The sequence below is a fragment of the Chelon labrosus genome (assembly GCF_963514085.1).
Source record: "Chelon labrosus genome assembly, chromosome: 20".
Lineage (NCBI taxonomy): Eukaryota > Metazoa > Chordata > Actinopteri > Mugiliformes > Mugilidae > Chelon > Chelon labrosus.
Genome location: NC_140353.1, coordinates 19,324,115 through 19,342,254, shown reverse-complemented (window position 1 = coordinate 19,342,254; position 18,140 = coordinate 19,324,115).

Genomic DNA, 18,140 nt, shown 5'->3' with positions numbered 1-18,140 from the left:
AGCTCATCCTCCCACCTTTATTGACAAACTTGTCAGAGTCTCATGGTTGCCTTGGCAACCGCTCAGCGTATCGGTACGGCAGCGCGGCGCTCTGAAGTTCATACGGTGGACCAATAATACTAAAATATGTTAACGGAGATTCTGACACAAAGTAACGATGTACCGGTTAGCAACGTCACGTCTTTGTAACCAGTTAGCAGACAACGGGCTAAATCTGTTAGCCTACTGTTCCACGGTAGCACACACGGCTAACAGAAAACTTACTATAAATGACAACATCACTGCAGCAGCTTAAACACCAGTCTGTTAACATACACGCTAACATACAGACACACTGAAAGTGTCCGATAGCCAAATAACAGTGTGTTTAACACGGCATTAGCATGCTAACTTAGGACACCACGCAAAAAAAAAAAAAAAAAAAAAAAAGTTCTGTCCGGATGATCTGTCGAAAACAAATGACAAGCTTTACGCGGGCCGGTCAGAGTCAGCCAAAGGGCCGTATACGGCCCGCGGGCCGTGTCATGCCCAGGTCTGGTCTAGATATTCTTACCTTTTAGTTCTGTTGTGATTCGAGGCAGATTGGTAGAATGACATGACTTTGTCATTTGTTGTTTTCCTAACATAGCTTTCAAGCACTCTGAAGGTTATTCTTCTTTAAACTATAAGTTTTACGCCCAATGTGGGGCTCGAACCCACGACCCTGAGATTAAGAGTCTCATGCTCTACCGACTGAGCTAACCGGGCTGTTTTGGCATCAAAAAACGGCAATTTTTTTCAAGCCCTGAGTGTACCGAACACATGAAGGCGAGCCTGTCCTTGCTGATTGTAGCAGACAGCTGGTCCAGTTTGTGGATGAGCTGTTGGGGTATAATTGTTTTGAAAACTGAACTGAAGTCCATGAACAGTATTCTGTCATTGTTCTGGTCTCGATCTGAAGACAGGATGGATTGGCCAGCACTTTCTGACCACTTGGGGATGGTCAAGATATTCTTCCCAGCTCCTCTCGTACAGGTGTTCATATATTGCTATTGCGAACACGCAGTCTCGGGATGAAGACAGAGTCGATTGTCCATAACTATCTGGAGTAGAGTCTTGATTTGTCCGTGGCAAGTTAAATACTTTTGGCAGAACTGTATGCCCTGGCCAAGGGTTTTAAGACATGCAACATGGATTCAATCAAAAAGCACTTTGATATGGTCTAGATATTCTTACCTTTTAGTTCTGTTGTGATTTGAGGCAGATTAGTAGAATGACATGACTTTGTCATTTGTTGTTTTCCTAACATAGCTTTCAAGCACTCTGAAGGTTATTGTTCTTTAAACTATAAGTTTTACGCCCAATGTGGGGCTCGAACCCACGACCCTGAGATTAAGAGTCTCATGCTCTACCGACTGAGCTAACCGGGCTATTTTGGCATCAAAAAATGGCAATTTTTTTCGAGCCGTGAATGTACCGAACACATGAAGGCGAGCCTGTCCTTACTGATTGTAGCAGACAGCTGGTCCAGTTTGTGGATGAGCTCTTGGGGTGTAATTGTTTTGAAAACTGAACTGAAGTCAGTGAACAGTATTCTGTCATTGTTCTGGTCTCGATCTGAAGACAGGATGGATTGACCAGCACTTTCTGACCACTTGGGGATGGTCAAGATATTCTTCCCAGCTCCTGTTGTACAGGCGTTCATATTGCTATTGCGAACACGCAGTCTCAGGATGAAGACAGGGTTGATTGTCCAGAACTTTCTGGTCCCCCCGGCCAAGGGTTTTAAGACATGCAACATGGATACAATCAAAAAGCACTTTGATATGGTCTAGATATTCTTACCTTTTAGTTCTGTTGTGATTTGAGGCAGACTGGTAGAATGACATGACATTGTCATTTGTTGTTTTCCTAACATAGCTTTCAAGCACTCTGAAGGTTATTGTTCTTTAAACTATAAGTTTTACGCCCAATGTGGGGCTGGAACCCACGACCCTGAGATTAAGAGTCTCATGCTCTACCGACTGAGCTAACCGGGCTGTTTTGGCATCAAAAAATGGCTATTTTTTTCGAGCCGTGAGTGTACCGAACACATGAAGGCGAGCCTGTCCTTGCTGATTGTAGCAGACAGCTGGTCTAGTTTGTGGATGAGCTGTTGGGGTATAATTGTTTTGAAAACTGAACTGAAGTCAATGAACAGTATTCTGTCATTGTTCTGGTCTCGATCTGAAGACAGGATGGATTGGCCAGCACTTTCTGACCACTTGGGGATGGTCAAGATATTCTTCCCAGCTCCTGTTGTACAGGCGTTCATATTGCTATTGCGAACATGCAGTCTCGGGATGAAGACAGGGTTGATTGTCCAGAACTTTCTGGTCCCCCCGGCCAAGGGTTTTAAGACATGCAACATGGATACAATCAAAAAGCACTTTGATATGGTCTAGATATTCTTACCTTTTAGTTCTGTTGTGATTCGAGGCAGATTGGTAGAATGACATGACTTTGTCATTTGTTGTTTTCCTAACATAGCTTTCAAGCACTCTGAAGGTTATTGTTCTTTAAACTATAAGTTTTACGCCCAATGTGGGGCTGGAACCCACGACCCTGAGATTAAGAGTCTCATGCTCTACCGACTGAGCTAACCGGGCTGTTTTGGCATCAAAAAATGGCTATTTTTTTCGAGCCGTGAGTGTACCGAACACATGAAGGCGAGCCTGTCCTTGCTGATTGTAGCAGACAGCTGGTCTAGTTTGTGGATGAGCTGTTGGGGTATAATTGTTTTGAAAACTGAACTGAAGTCAGTGAACAGTATTCTGTCATTGTTCTGGTCTCGATCTGAAGACAGGATAGATTGACCAGCACTTTCTGACCACTTGGGGATGGTCAAGATATTCTTCCCAGCTCCTGTTGTACAGGCGTTCATATTATTATTGCGAACATGCAGTCTCGGGATGAAGACAGGGTTGATTGTCCAGAACTTTCTGGTCCCCCCGGCCAAGGGTTTTAAGACATGCAACATGGATACAATCAAAAAGCACTTTGATATGGTCTAGATATTCTTACCTTTTAGTTCTGTTGTGATTCGAGGCAGATTGGTAGAATGACATGACTTTGTCATTTGTTGTTTTCCTAACATAGCTTTCAAGTACTCTGAAGATTATTGTTCTTTAAACTATAAGTTTTACGCCCAATGTGGGGCTCGAACCCATGACCCTGAGATTAAGAGTCTCATGCTCTACCGACTGAGCTAACCGGGCTGTTTTGGCATTAAAAAAATGGCAATTTTTTTCAAGCTGTGAGTGTACCGAACACATAGGACGAGCCAGTCCTTGCTGAAAACATGTCACTCAATGTAGGCCCAAGGAAGACTAAAGAGCAAAGAAAGGATTTTAGGTCTGTTCTGGTCTTGGTAGGAAGACAGGATCAATTGATCCAGGTGGATGAAGCTGTCCTTGAGTCTGCTGGTCCTCGCCCGGGCTCTCCGCCATCTCCTCAATGAGGGCAGCAGACTGAAGAAGCTGTGTGACGGGTGTGTGGGATCACAAGGTTTCTTCGGCAATGATGCAGTGGTGGTAGTCCAGGAGAAGTCGTCAGTGACATGCACAACCGGGATCTTGGTGCTGCTTACTCTCTCCACAGCAGGGTTGGAGTAGAGTGAAGAGGTGGCCACTCAGCACAGATACCTGCGGGGACCCTGTCTTCAGGGCTATGATGCTAGATGTGTTGCTGCCAACCCATAGATATTCTTACTTTTTAGTTCTGTTGTAATGTCACGCAGATTGATTGTTGTTGTTTTGCTAACATAGCCTTCAAGCACTCTGAGCTGGCTGGGCTTTGAACTATAAATTTTACACCCAATGTGGGGCTCGAACCCACGACCCTGAGATTAAGAGTCTCATGCTCTACCGACTGAGCTAACTGGGCTATTTTGGCATTAAAAAATGGCAATTTTTTTCAAGCCGTGAGTGTGAGTAGGTGTACCTGTGAGAGTGAGTGGTTGTCTGTCTCTCTGTCTTGGCCCTGCAATAGACTGGCGACCTGTCCAGGGTGTACCCCGCCTCTCACCCGATGACAGCTGGGATAGGCTCCAGTAGACCCCGCGAAGCTTCACAGGAATAAGCAGTTACAGAAGATGAATGAATGAATGAGTGTTCCGAATACATGAAGACGAGCCTGTCTTTGCTGAATGCATGTGGCTCAATGTAGTGATCCTTGATGAGTTAGTGAGTGATCAGGGTTCCCACTCTTAACCTGAAATTATTTTCCAGGACTTTTCCAGGACATTTTCAGCTGCTACAGAGACAAGTTATCATGTCATACACACTGTTAAACTTTTCATTGTAGATTTACAGTAAACTACTGTATTTTTACAGTATCTCATTGTATTTCAGAATTACAGTATATGACTGTAAATAAATCTACAGTTAATTTTTGTAAATTTACAACATGATACTGATGATATTTTTTCAGTCAAGTACTGTGTATTTACAGTATTGAACCTGTATTTGAATCTGCAGTATGTATCCTATATTTAATGATAATTATATAATACTACTACTACTAAAACTACTACTAATAATAATAACAGTATGACAGTAGGACAATATTCATTCTGCAGTTCCTTTTCAAATATTTATTAAAATAAAAACAATGCAACACAAGTAAAACTAACTGTGCTGACTGATTCACTGACGTTGGCTTCTTTTGGACCATCTTGCCGCTGTTCTTGTCTTATACCTTCTCACGGCTTGCTTGTGTGCCCCTCTCAGGATTGATGTCACTGCAGCTTCTGGAAAACAATATAGAAAGACAAAAATATTTTTCTTTCAGGTGATATTGGTCTATGAACGCACCATATCAAATAAGAGCATGTTCAGTACAGTGCAGTGATGTAGAATGTTGAACCACATTAAAAGGGAGTATCGGCCTTAACAATATTACTAGAGGCAGTAGTTATGTTTGTAGTTGCTGTTCTTGTGTCAGAGGCACCATTGACTATCACTACAGGTTATTGGACAATGGTGTTGTGTGAAGAAAAGTTAATCAATTCAAGCTCTGTGGTACAGTGTATGTGAAAAAGAAGCTACCTCTGAATGAATTCCAGCATGCATGCTGCATCATGTTGGTACTGACGGTTGTTGTAGGAGGAGAAGACAGCAAGCCCAAGCACAAAGGACGTTCCTCCTATGCTCAACATCCAACGTTGGTTTGTCTGCGTCATTGGACCTAAGAAAAATATTACAAGTTGGAAACAGTTAACAGAAATCACAAAAATAATGGAATCAATCTCTTCTGATGTTTGACCAGGACAATACAACAGTTGTACTATGAGATAGGTAACAGTCAGAACTGTAAATAAAACACAAAGGACTAAGTTAGACTTACTACCTTTCTAAATTCGTCGTTAAAATATCTACCAGCAAAATTATCAGTGTTCGTTAATGTAAACCGATACACAATGCTGAGATTTGCTAATTTTAGCTACCTAGAACATTGCAAATAGAAACTTTTCGTGGCTCTTTTTATCCACGTAGAAACAGGCATACAAAACACTATAGGTTAAACTTGCTACGTTACTACGTTATCTTCCAGCAAAAGCAACAGTCTTGTTTTTTTGCTGATATAAATTGAGACAAAATGCTGACATGTTCTAATTTTAGCGAGCTTGCAAAAACAAAACTTTTCAACAGCTTTGTTCTAACACTGTTCTAAATGGCAGAAAATTCGAAAATTCAACTGGAGAAATCTTTAAATCCTCCTCATAAATCATTAAAAAATGGTGAATTAATGTTAACTTACTCAGTGGAGGACGTCAGACGGCTCCGGACATCTGTGACAAAAGGCTGAGCACGTTGTCCTGTGACTGCCTTCATGGTGACAGAGACTGGCTGGCAGACTTGCACCAAAGTTAAAATTAACAAAAATAAAATGCCATCTGCAAAAACAACCTTTTGCCAGATAATAAAAATGTCTTGCTATGACTTAGATTTTCAAATTTTAGTTCCCGCACTTTCCTTTCACCTTCCCATGATGCTCAGCTGTTTACAGTAAAGTTTACAGTATAATCCTGTAAAAAATGGCATTCTCTTAAAGTGCTGTAATTTGCTGTAATCACATTTTTTTTCTCCCAGATTGCATTGCATTTTACAGTATGATACTGTATGACAGGAATACAGTAAAATACTGTTCAGATTTCACTGTTAATTTACATCAAAGGTTTACAGTGCACTAATACATTCCCCTGTCCTGCTCATTCTTTGGAAATGTTCTTTTTTTTTTCCTACAGTTGTAACTTGCATTTACCTAGATTGTTTCTATGTTTATTACTCAGACGTTGACGTTTGATGTGCAGTCTATGGCTATAATTTATCTGTGAAAAATAGATATGACAAACGTATCATAGAATAAAGCAAACACTCACAGATTACAGCGTGGCACTTTATTAGCATGACAAACTGGAGTAACAATGTTCAATTGGGCAATTGCCAACTCAAAATAATTGTGTAAATAATTTTATCCTATTTTTATTTAATGTGTGCCTTAATATGCAATACTTTTTATTTAACATGTACCTCTATTTAATTCTATTTATTATTCTATTATATGTAAACCACGGGTCCAACAAATATTTCGTTATCCAGCATAATGACAATAAAGACTCTCTTGACTCTTGAATAAAGTCAAATTGACTGATTGATAGCTGTAATGCCAATTTAGCCATGTTAAATTACTTAGACTTAGACTTCTTTAATGTCCATAAAACTTACATAAAATGGAAAATTGTCTTTGACAGTGGCATAAAGACATACAAGCAACACACACACATCACAGACAGCACTATGCACAATAAATAGATGACTATAGTATATAGGTAAAAAAAACTTTAAAATCAGTCCAGTTTGCTCCATAAAGAAGTAAAATATGTAACTAAATAATGAGTAAAATACATAAAGTGCCTAACTGCATACATCTATCTGAACATGGGCAGTTCTTTGTTAAGGATGGTCACGGCTGATGGAATGAATGAACGCTTGTAGCCATTCTTCCTTGCCATTGGGACTGCAAATCTCCGTCCTGATGGCAGCAGCTGGAATCACATTCACTTATGCTAACAGTGGAAATAAAAAATGCCAGCAGTTCAAATGAACATGTAATAGGGTAGGCTACTTTAAGTTTTCACTCCCTACTTTGTTGATGGAATGTTAGCCGTGTGTCATGTTAGCCGTGCGTTAATTTGTTCAAACCGCTGTGTTAATAAACGGTGAAAGATATAACAAAAGTGGCGACGAGGACGACTAGACCGACGCTGCAGTACGCGACGAAGAGGAGGTTCACTTCCGTTTTTGTTTTCTCCCTGCCGACGCTTCTCGCTAACCGAGTGACGGACAGCGCCGATGACCGGGTGTGTCGCCCTGGGTGTTGAGGGGAATGCTACGGCTCTCACCTAACGGGGAGGAGTGGAGCAGCGGAAAAACGACAGAGAAAACTCCGTGAGTAACGCCGGTGTAAAGGAATTAAGCTGGAAAAGTAGTGAGGGGGAGACTGCCATTCAATCAGGAGCCGGAAATGGCTGGAATTATTGGCTCAATCGGTCCCTTCGACGAAAGCACGGAGCAATGGAGCTCCTACACAGAGTGTTTCGGCTATTTCGTGGCGGCTAACGGGATTGAAGAAGGGAAGCTGGTGCCCATTTTTCTGAGCGTGATTGGCCCAAAGACTTTCACCCTGCTTCGTAACCTTCTGCAGCCGGTAAAGCCGGGAACTAAAACTTTTAAAGAAATTGTGGACACACTGACCAACCATTTTTCACCCAAACCCCTGGTGATCGCCGAAAGATTCAGGTTTCACAAACGGAACCAAGAGGAGGGTGAGTCTGTCACCATGTTTGTTGCGGCACTGAGAAAATTAGCTGAACACTGTGAATTTAAAGATGCTTTAAATGACACATTAAGAGATCGGCTGGTGTGTGGATTGAGAAATGAAGCTGCACAGAAGAAATAGCTAGGACACCTTGCTAATGACTGTTGGTGCAAAGAGATGGACTATAACAACTGTGGAAAAAAATAGAAGTGATACTGCAAAACTAAAAAAGAAAAGACATGTTTGCACAGTTAAGCATAATGAGAACAGAGTGAGTGATTCCTCAGAAGAAGAAGTGTCAACTGCAGTAAACACTGTGCGTATAATGAATGTGGATGAAAGCTCGGAAGGCTTCTGGGTCAAACCCCAACTGGAAGGACATTCGGTGAAAATGCAGATAGACACAGGTTCAAGAGCATCACTGGTGTCATATAAGATTTACAAGAAGTTTCTGAAGCATCTTCCATTCCGGCCCTCAGACACAGTCTTTAAAGGCTACACTGGACATCGAGTGCCTATGAAAGGGATGACAGAAGTGACTGTTAAATGCAATGGCCAAACTGCTAAGCTCCCCGTGTATGTTACCATGAAAAACTACCCAGCCATAATGGGACGTGCGTGGCTCAAAGCAATCAGACTCAACTGGCAGGAAGTAAAGAAGTCGTCACCAAGCTCCACTCAGCTTCAGGCTATACTGGAAAAGCACAAAGAGGTTTTTCGTGATGAGTTAGGCAGCATGAAAAAGATTACAGTGAAGCTGCAAACCAAACGTGGTAGCAAACCAGTGTTCATGAAAGCTAGACCAGTGCCATATGCCACCCAAGGTGAAGGCTGACTTGGACGCTCTAGTCAAGAATGGCGTTCTGGAGCCTGTGACAACCAGTGACTGGGCCACGCCCATCGTTCCGGTTCCCAAAAAGGATGGAGGAATCCGGATCTGTGGAGATTTTAAGGTAACTGTAAATCCTGTACTAACAGCAGAGCAGTATCCTCTTCCGGTGATTGATGACTTGTTCGCTGAGCTGAGTGGGGGACAAAAGTTCAGCAAAATAGGTCTCAACCAAGCTTACTTGCAAATGCATGTAGAAGAACAGTCACGTGATATGTTGACAATCAATACGCATAAGGGACTTTTCAGATACTGCAGACTACCATTCGGCATTACATCAGCTCCAGCATTGTTTCAGAGAGCTATGGATCAAATCCTGAGTGGATTACCTGGGGTACAATGTTACCCAGATGACATCTTGTGCACAGGAGCAGATGATGAAGAGCAGATGATGAAAAGCATCTGCGCAACTTGGATGCAATCCTGCAAAGACTGAAGGAATACGGATTGAGAATCCGTAAGGAGAAGTGCGAGTTCTTCCAATCATCCGTGGAATACTTAGGTCATGTGATTGATGCTGAAGGACTACATACAGCACCATCAAAAACCACAGCAATGGTGGATGCACCTCCACCACGAAATGTCAGTCAGTTAAGGTCTTTCTTAGGACTGTTGAACTACTATGGACGGTTTATACCCAACTTAGCAGCACTCCTAAAACCACTGCATAACCTGCTACGCAAAGAAGAAGCGTGGAAGTGGACCGCAAGCTGCCAGGAGGCTTTTCAAAAGGCAAAGGACATGCTAACGGCATCAGAGGTTCTCACCCACTTCAACCCATCACTTCCGATTCAACTTGCCTGTGACGCCTCTCCTTATGGGGTAGGGGCAGTGATTTCCCACATACTGCCAGACGGTGAGGAAAAACCGATTGCTTTTGCATCAAGAACATTAAATAATAACTAATTATGCTCAACTGGAACGTGAGGCTTTGAGCATTGTTTTTGGTGTCAGGAAGTTTCACCAGTATTTGTACGGAAGAAAGTTTACACTCTTAACTGACCACCGACCTCTCACAACCATCCTTGGACCTCACACTGGAATACCATCTCTTGCTGCATCACGACTTCAAAGGTGGGTGTTGCTGTTGTCAGGACATTCATATGACATCGAATATCGTAAGTCAGACTCTCATTGCAATGCAGATGGTCTATCCAGATTACCACTTCCTGTCACAAAGCCGGACTCGGACACTGTTGACATTCTCTACTTCAGGGAGGTAGAGACAGCACCTGTTTCAGCTGTACAGGTAAAAAAGACAACCAGGAATGACATTGTCTTGTCTGCGGTCTTGGACTTAGTCATTAAAGGTCATTCTGCAGGGGATGACGCTAACATGAAGCCCTTCCTGGGAAAGTGGGCGGAGCTTTCTGTCCAGTCAGGGTGTTTGCTGTGGGGGAGGAGAGTCATTTTTCCCCTGTCGCTCCAAACGAAAGTGTTACAGCAACTTCATGCAGGACACAGTAGAATCGTGAGGATGAAGGAAATTGTGAGAAGTTACTTTTGGTGGCCTAACATGGACAAACAGATTGAAGAGATAGCTAAAAGCTGTCCATCTTGTCACAAAGTCCAAAACAAGCCGCCATTGGCTCCTCTCCATCCCTGGGAGTTTCCACAGGATCCATGGCAGCGTGTGCACATTGACTTTGCGGGTCCGTTTGAGGACAAAATGTTTCTTGTTGCTGTTGATGCACACAGTAAATGGCCTGAAGTGACTATCATGAAATCCACCACCACAGAAAAAACCATAGAGGCACTAGGAGAAATGTTCAGCCGTTTTGGATCTCCTACACAGCTAGGCTCTGACAATGGACCTCAACTGGTTTCCCAGGAAATGGATGCTTTTCTGCAAGCTAACGGAGTGCAACACATCAAATCAGCCCCGTACCATCCTGCAACAAACGGCCTTGCAGAAAGGTTTGTTCAGACAATGAAGCATGCACTAAAAGCATCACAAGGACAAGGAACACTGCATCAGAGCCTGCACAAATTTCTGCTGAACTACCGAAACAGTCCACATGCAACCACAAAGACATCTCCAGCCAGCTTGATGTTTAATAGAGATCTGCGCACCACCTTTGATCTCTTGAATCCTGCAGTCGTGAAGGACACTGTGCAAAAACAACAAGGGAAACAAGTTATGTATAGGGAACATCATGCCAAGGACCGAGTTTTCGGCCCAGGAGACTCTGTGTTGGCTAGGAACTACCGTGGCGAACCCAAGTGGGTTCCTGCAACTGTTATAGCACAGACTGGACCAGTCTCATATACAGTTCAAACTGCTGATAGTGTTTGGAGAAGACATGTGGATCAGCTCTTGCAGACTTCACCAGTGACTCCAGAACTGTTTCCGAAAGATCCTAAGGATGCACACATTAATCCATCAGATTATCCACCAGCACGTGCCCAGGATTCAACCACTTCAGAGACAGCAGTTGCAGTTACGGATATAAAAGAGACTGGACAAGAGACTGAGACATCTTCGGTTGCATCAGCACTGGAAGTAGATGCTCCATTTAAGACCACAGAGACTGATGTTTCTGGGTCAATGACGTATAAGGATTTTCAACAGGCCAAATTTAAAATACAAAAAATTTGCATATCTTTTGCAATTGTTCAAACATTAGGAATGTTGTGCACACAGAAATTAAAATAAAAAATTAAATGAAGCATTTTTAGTGGTTTTTCATCTATATGAATTGGCCGTGGCCTTAAAAAATGTCATGTGGTGCGTCCGTGATTTATCTTAAAATTAGTTATTTTCCATAATGTACTTAACATTTTTTTTACAAGTTCTCAGTTATTTGAAGTGTTTAGAAACAAAGTATTTGAATTTCTTTTGATTTTTTGTCAATGATGATTTCATATTTTTGTTCCATAATGTTACAGTCCCGTTCTTAATTGTATGACACATCTATATTTCCTCTAAATTACATTAAACAGATTTAAAAAATATAAAAATTACCTTAAGAATAGTGTATCAGAGATTAATATTTCAGCCACAGAAAGTAGATATTATATTTTGAATTCAATACAGTCACTACTTTTATTGGTCGCACCACATGATGAGTGGTCGCACCAAATGACATGAAGATATTATACAATAAATCTAGGTCAATAAACAGGTCAATAAACAATACTTTTAATCCAAAACATAGATTTACAACCAATAACAATAGTATTTCAATAATAAAAATAGAAATACAATTTAATTACATGAAACATGAAAAATATCAGACATAAATGCAATCATTGACTTTGTTTTGAACAAATATTTCAAACATATTTTACAATAAAAATCTGAATGTGCGGCACATTGCCTTGGTTTCCTGAAAAAAGCATTTCATAAACTTTTTCAAATAAAAAATCTGAAACATAAGTGCACAATACACTTGCTTTGTTTTAAACAAAAATTTCATAACCATTTAAAAATTTTAACAAATCCATCAAACAGAAGTGCATTAACTTGACAATAGAATTAATCAATTATGTTTATCAGATTATTTTCATCAGAACCATGTATTATAAATCATGTCATCATTCACAAGGCCACAAATGTGTGCTTCTATTAAAACAGTTTTTGATGATGCATAAGGATTTCATCAAACTTGAAAATCATCATATTACACCTGGGTATTTTAATGTTCATGTGAAAGTGGGGGATATGGTGTTAACTGCAGGCAGTTTTTAGCCCCAGGCATTCGTGAACTTTGCCCAGTCTTGACTGTTCAACTTGGAGCAGCGTGAGGTTGCTGGCTCAGGTTCTGAGATGACTGCGTGTACACCTTTCTTATGATAGAAGATTACATCTGGAATTTGTGGCCATGAAAACAAGTTCTTGTCACCCGACTGCTGCATGGAGCTAACCTGGACTTCCTCTCCCACATCCTGAAGGACCTGGCCCACGTATGGAAGCTCATCATAGCTCACAATGACAAACTTGCCACTCAAGTCTTGAAGACTGGCTTGTTCCTTTGGTGGTTCAGGGCTGCTTGTTGCAGCTTCAGTGTGGCACATGGTTTCTCTGAGGTTGACTTTTACTGGCTGGTAACAGAGGCATGTCTTCATTTCTGCATGCTTGCAGAAGCATGACACCTCCCTGTGACTGATTTGGGCTGCATGTGAAGACAAAACCTGGTGTATCTTCAAGGTTCCTCTCACAGCAGTCAAATTTTCTGGAATCAGCTCATCATATTTCTGGATGCTCTCTTCGTTTATCCAATGGTAAGTAATACTTGACCCTGAATTTTTGGCCAGCATCTTATACAAGTCCAGTGGAGTTTGCAGCTCACCTCCTCGTAGAACATAAAGATCAGCATCCCTCTTTACAGCACCACCAATGCCATCCGGGGCACCCTTTCCATGGGATTTTTCTGAATAATTCCAGGTCACATTTGTGAAACCTGAAAGGAAAGGCACAGTACTGAGCAGGTAAAAATTATTTTTGTTACGGTACTGTGTAACGGGCCCATCACTCAGAATGTGGAGGGTAGTGATTTGTGGGAAGGTTTCCTGAAGCTCTTTCAAGATAGGCTCTAGATGTGCCCACACTGCCCGTTCATCATGGCGAAGGCAGTCAGACAGTGTTGCATAAGACTTGGTTCCATGGACAGTGTACAGGACTGCCGCGTGAATAGTAGCCTGTTGTCTACTGCCTCCAAAATGAAAGGACTGGATCTCTGTGCTTAGCTTGCACGCATAGTTTTCAGAAAAGTCGATGTGCAGAACAGCTTCACACTCCGTGATGTTTTGTTTGAGGAGGCGGAACTGCTCTGCCTGGTGCAGCCAGTTGAACTGGTGGACTGCCAAGGCTTCTAGTTTCTGATGGAAAAGCTCCATAAAGTCCTTTATGGTTCCGGTCTGGGTCTGTTTGGCCACATTAGAGAATGTTTTTTCTCCATTAGTGGATTTCACCCTCTTCCACTGCTCCCAGGTGACTTGTGTGCTGCTCTCGGTCTCAAGGTGCTCTACTTCTTCAAAGCAGCATTTGGCACAAGTGCGATCCATGCAGGCTCTCTTTTTGGTGTCACAAACTATCATGCTCAGCAGTTCAGAGATGCTTTTTGTTTTTAACACTCCTCTGCTGTAGAGCTTGTTGGCCAGCAGGTGCACATTTTCATGTTCCATGCATGCACATGTCTCCCTATCTTGGATCTTTGGCTCTGTTACATAGAAGGGCCGTTTTCTGGTGAACTGCCTTTAAGATAGGCGGAGACTCTTCTCCATCTCACTGTTGTACAGTGTATGTAGTTCTTTAAGTGGCTTTGTAAGCACGCGCCGTTGATATTTTACTTTGTTTTTAGTGACAGTGTCTTTTTTCCCAGGTAAAAGGCGACTGTTCTCATCTCTTGTTAAAAGTGCTTGCTCTCTCTGTGTTGCCACTTTTTTCTTTCCTTTGGGCTTGAACTTCTTACTCAGCCGTACCTTTTCTTTAGCCCTCACCTCACTTTTTCTGGCGCTTTCCTGTTCTTTTCTCATCTCTGCTAGTTGTTTTTTCAGGTTTTTGTTCTCCTCACGTAGTTTACGCTTCTGAGCCTGCAGTCTCTTACAACGTTTCTCAGATGTATTCTCTCTTTCTCTCTCTGGTGTAGAGGACACCGGTGGGTTAAATTCCTCGTTTAGAGGTAGGGGATTCACCACAACTTGCCCTGGATTCTCCTGCTGCTCATCAACCTCTATACCAACTAGAACTGGTGGAGTGTTATCTAAGGATGGTGGTGTCAGTTCCAGCATCGCCTGTTCCATCTTTTTCCTCTCCCTGTAACCTCTAGATGCAGCTTTCCACTTGGCTTTCTGTTTCTTCCTCTCTCTCTCTGTAAGTTCATCTGACTTTGTGTATTTAATCTCGCCCTGTTGCTTTCTTCTCTGGTAGCTGAAACAATAATGTATACTGTGTCACTGATTCTGGTGGCCTAAATAACATACAGACTTATGTGATATGACATTTTGAAATACAGCCTGCCATGAGAAAGATGCATGTTAACTATATATTTATACCTTTCTTTTTTCCTGGCAAGATAATCGGCTCTTGCTACAGGGTCTGCATTGATGCGCTGCCTGTAGCGAGCAGTCTTTTCTTTACTTGTCAGTGGGGCCATCTAGAAAAAAGTTATATAGTTAAACATACATAGAGCTAGAAAAGGAACTGAAAAATAGAATGAATGCTTAATATTCACACATTTCTCTGATAAAGACACAATCAAAAAGAAGTGGTCATCTCTAAAGTAGTATGGAAATGATTGAAATTTAGAAAAATATATGTTGAAATATAGAAAGAGTTATGTTAAAACAAATAACTAAATGTATATCATGAATGAAAACATAAGCATACAGAAACTACAAATACAGGATATGTATTATCTGTCATTTAAACCGTCGGCGGTGGTCGCCCCACATGATGCTCGGTCGCCCCAGATGATGTTTTCAAGTTTAATCAAATATAACAGGCTAACTGTTAGCTATAGAATCCAAGCTAGCTACTTCTCACCACATAACACTAACAAATTTACCTTCAAAATATAGATTTGCGAATAAAACTTATTATTCACAGTTTTAGGGTGGTCGCCCCACATGATATCCAAATGTGACGTATACATTGCAGCAGTTAAAAAGAGGATTTATTTGTAAAGATGAGAGACTACTGACCTGCAAGTTGTCTCTCTGGGACCCTCACGGTGTGGCTGGCTGATGCAACATCCTCCTTGAGATGATTGTCAAAATAAAAGTCCCATAATTGTATTTTCTTGATGGTCGCCCCAGATGATATTTCAGACAATGAACATATTCGGACAAGATTTTTTTGTGTATTGTGATTGAAATGTATGTACAAATGCTTCATAACTTTGTCAATAAATGGAAAACAAGTATGAAATTATGCCAAATAAGGCAAAGATTATATTTAAATTGTTTAATGTGATTTAAAACCAGTGGTCCAAACAGAAGTCAAGGCCGGACGGTCGCCCCACATGATGTTTTCACACTTCAGATGACAGAAAATTGCCAATAACCAACATGTTGAAAAAAATAAGTGTGAGCACATGTATAAGGAAGGTATTAGACATACAAGTTATATTTTTATTAATTTTAATGTTTATTATTAGGTAAAAAGTTCCGCCGGACAGAAAAAGCAAGCGTCACGTCTTTGACCCTTCTACAGACCGTCGTTGATACCCCAACAGAAAGCGGCGGCCTCCTGTTCGTCTGAGTTATTAGGTTAGATAGTACATGACCCAAGTCAACGGGGCAGAATAATCCCCAGGGGTCATGGGGAGCTGAGGTAGTCTACCCTCACTCCTAGGTTAGCAGGAGCTAATATATATAAAAAAAATTTAAATAAGAAGACAGATAAAGAGAATGGAAATGTTTATTGGTGTTGCTCATGTTATGTTACAGTGAAGATAGAGTACTTTAACAGACACTCACTTGTTCCGGTAGTACATCTATTGTAAGAGGGGAGGAGATGTTGTGTATTTTGGGTTGCTATGCAACCAGTAGCGGGATCCCCAATGCATGCTGGGTAACCTTGTCACTTGTTGATGGAATGTTAGCCATGTGTCATGTTAGCCGTGCGTTAATTTGTTCAAACCGCTGTGTTAATAAACGGTGAAAGATATAACACTTTCCTCTGCTCCTCCGCCTGTCACTCAACGGAGGACAGAGAGGAGCCTGTGGCCGCATAAGAGAAAAACCTCACACTCGCGGACCAATACTAGCGACACTGGCACTTTTCAGTTTACCGTAGTCCTGAGTTTTGTCTCTAGGCACGGGGTCTGAAAAGTCGCTAAAGCCAGAAATTCTCTGCTAAAGCTAGCGACAAAATCAGATTTGATTAGCTGGTAGTGTCACGTGGGGCGCTGCGCTGGCTAGAAGCAGAGAAGCACTGTGCCGTATGTTGCCCAGAAGACATGCATGTGCATAACTTTTAACCCGTTTGCATACGCTCACAAGTCAAGGGGAGGATAAATAATTTTCCAGGATAACTTAATAATTTCCAGGACATTTGACATTTTTTCTCATTTTCCATATGTTTTCTGTGACTGGAAAATTGGTCAATCATTTTCAAGGTTTTCCAGGTTTTCCAGGTTTTCCAGGTTGCGTGGGAACCCTGACAAGTGTGAGTCCACAGCAGGTGTGTGTGGGTTTTAAAAACAGGACAGATAATTCACCTGTTTACAGTGGAAAAGCCACGATTCTTTAAATAGACACAAGAAATGTTTCATTGATATATGTGGTCGTAACAGGTCCAAAAAATCTTTATTAAAATCTCGATAAACTTTGGATTTCAACATCCCAGAACAAGCACACTAAAGATTTCATATCAGTAACCAGTTCCAGTTTCAGTCGCTTTCAGTTTTTTAGTGCATTTCATTTTTTGTTCAATAAATGATTGAGTTCTGCCAAAAATGATATTCTATAACAAACTCTAAAATTCAGCAGAGTGCCTTGAAGTGGTCAATGTTATATTATTTTTCATCACAAACATATTTTGAACAGTTAACAGAGAGGGAACATTTGTGCAACTTCACAACACCACCAAGCTGATGAAAGGAATCAACAAGTTCCTGCTACAGCTGGATCTATACGTCTCCACACTGTTAGAGAATAATTTCTCTTGCCTGTGGATAGTTTGTGTGGTTTCTGTTAGATTACTGCTGGCGTCACTTATCTGCCCTATTTTCTCTCTGAGGAACATGCCAAGGCCATGGTCCCTCTTGGGCGTCTTCGATCTCACTCTCTGGAGGATACTTTGCATTACAGACATAGCTGTAGAGTTAGATGATAATGCCGTCACTGTCTGACACTTTGTATTTCTTAGCTGGTGCGAATCCTTATCTTCATGTTTATGCACTATAGCCAATTGGATGCTAACACATCTCCCCCCTGCCTCGGCCTTGCTTGCTAGTATAAGAATCTGAGCTTTACTGTTTGTCCCTTAGAATTGAGGTGGACTCATGCACTTATGTTGTGATGACGAAGCTTCGGTTCTCCTCGATCGAGCCTACTCCTCGAACGACTGGATGCAGCTTTACTATATGTATGACGATGAGGCTGCTGATGGCACCGAGGCACGCTCTGACACTCTGATTTAGGCATGGCAGGAGAGAGCAGCAGTAAGAAAGTTATCAAAATGAGTTTACTTATTTGATACACTACATATACTATATTCTCATTTAATTACACTTAAGTTCCAATCACATAGTAATTATAAAGTAAAAGAGTAGTTTCAAATTATTTATACTTTCTTCTCATTAGAATATCCTTGCGATTGTTACAATGTGTGTTGTTATTGTTGTTTGAAATCCTCTGACCTGGTGAGGCCAAGTGTCCTCATCACTCATTGAGGATCAAAGAGATGGATTCCATACCACCATGCATCGTATGTGCTAGTAACCTCTCCATGGTGCCGGCCCTC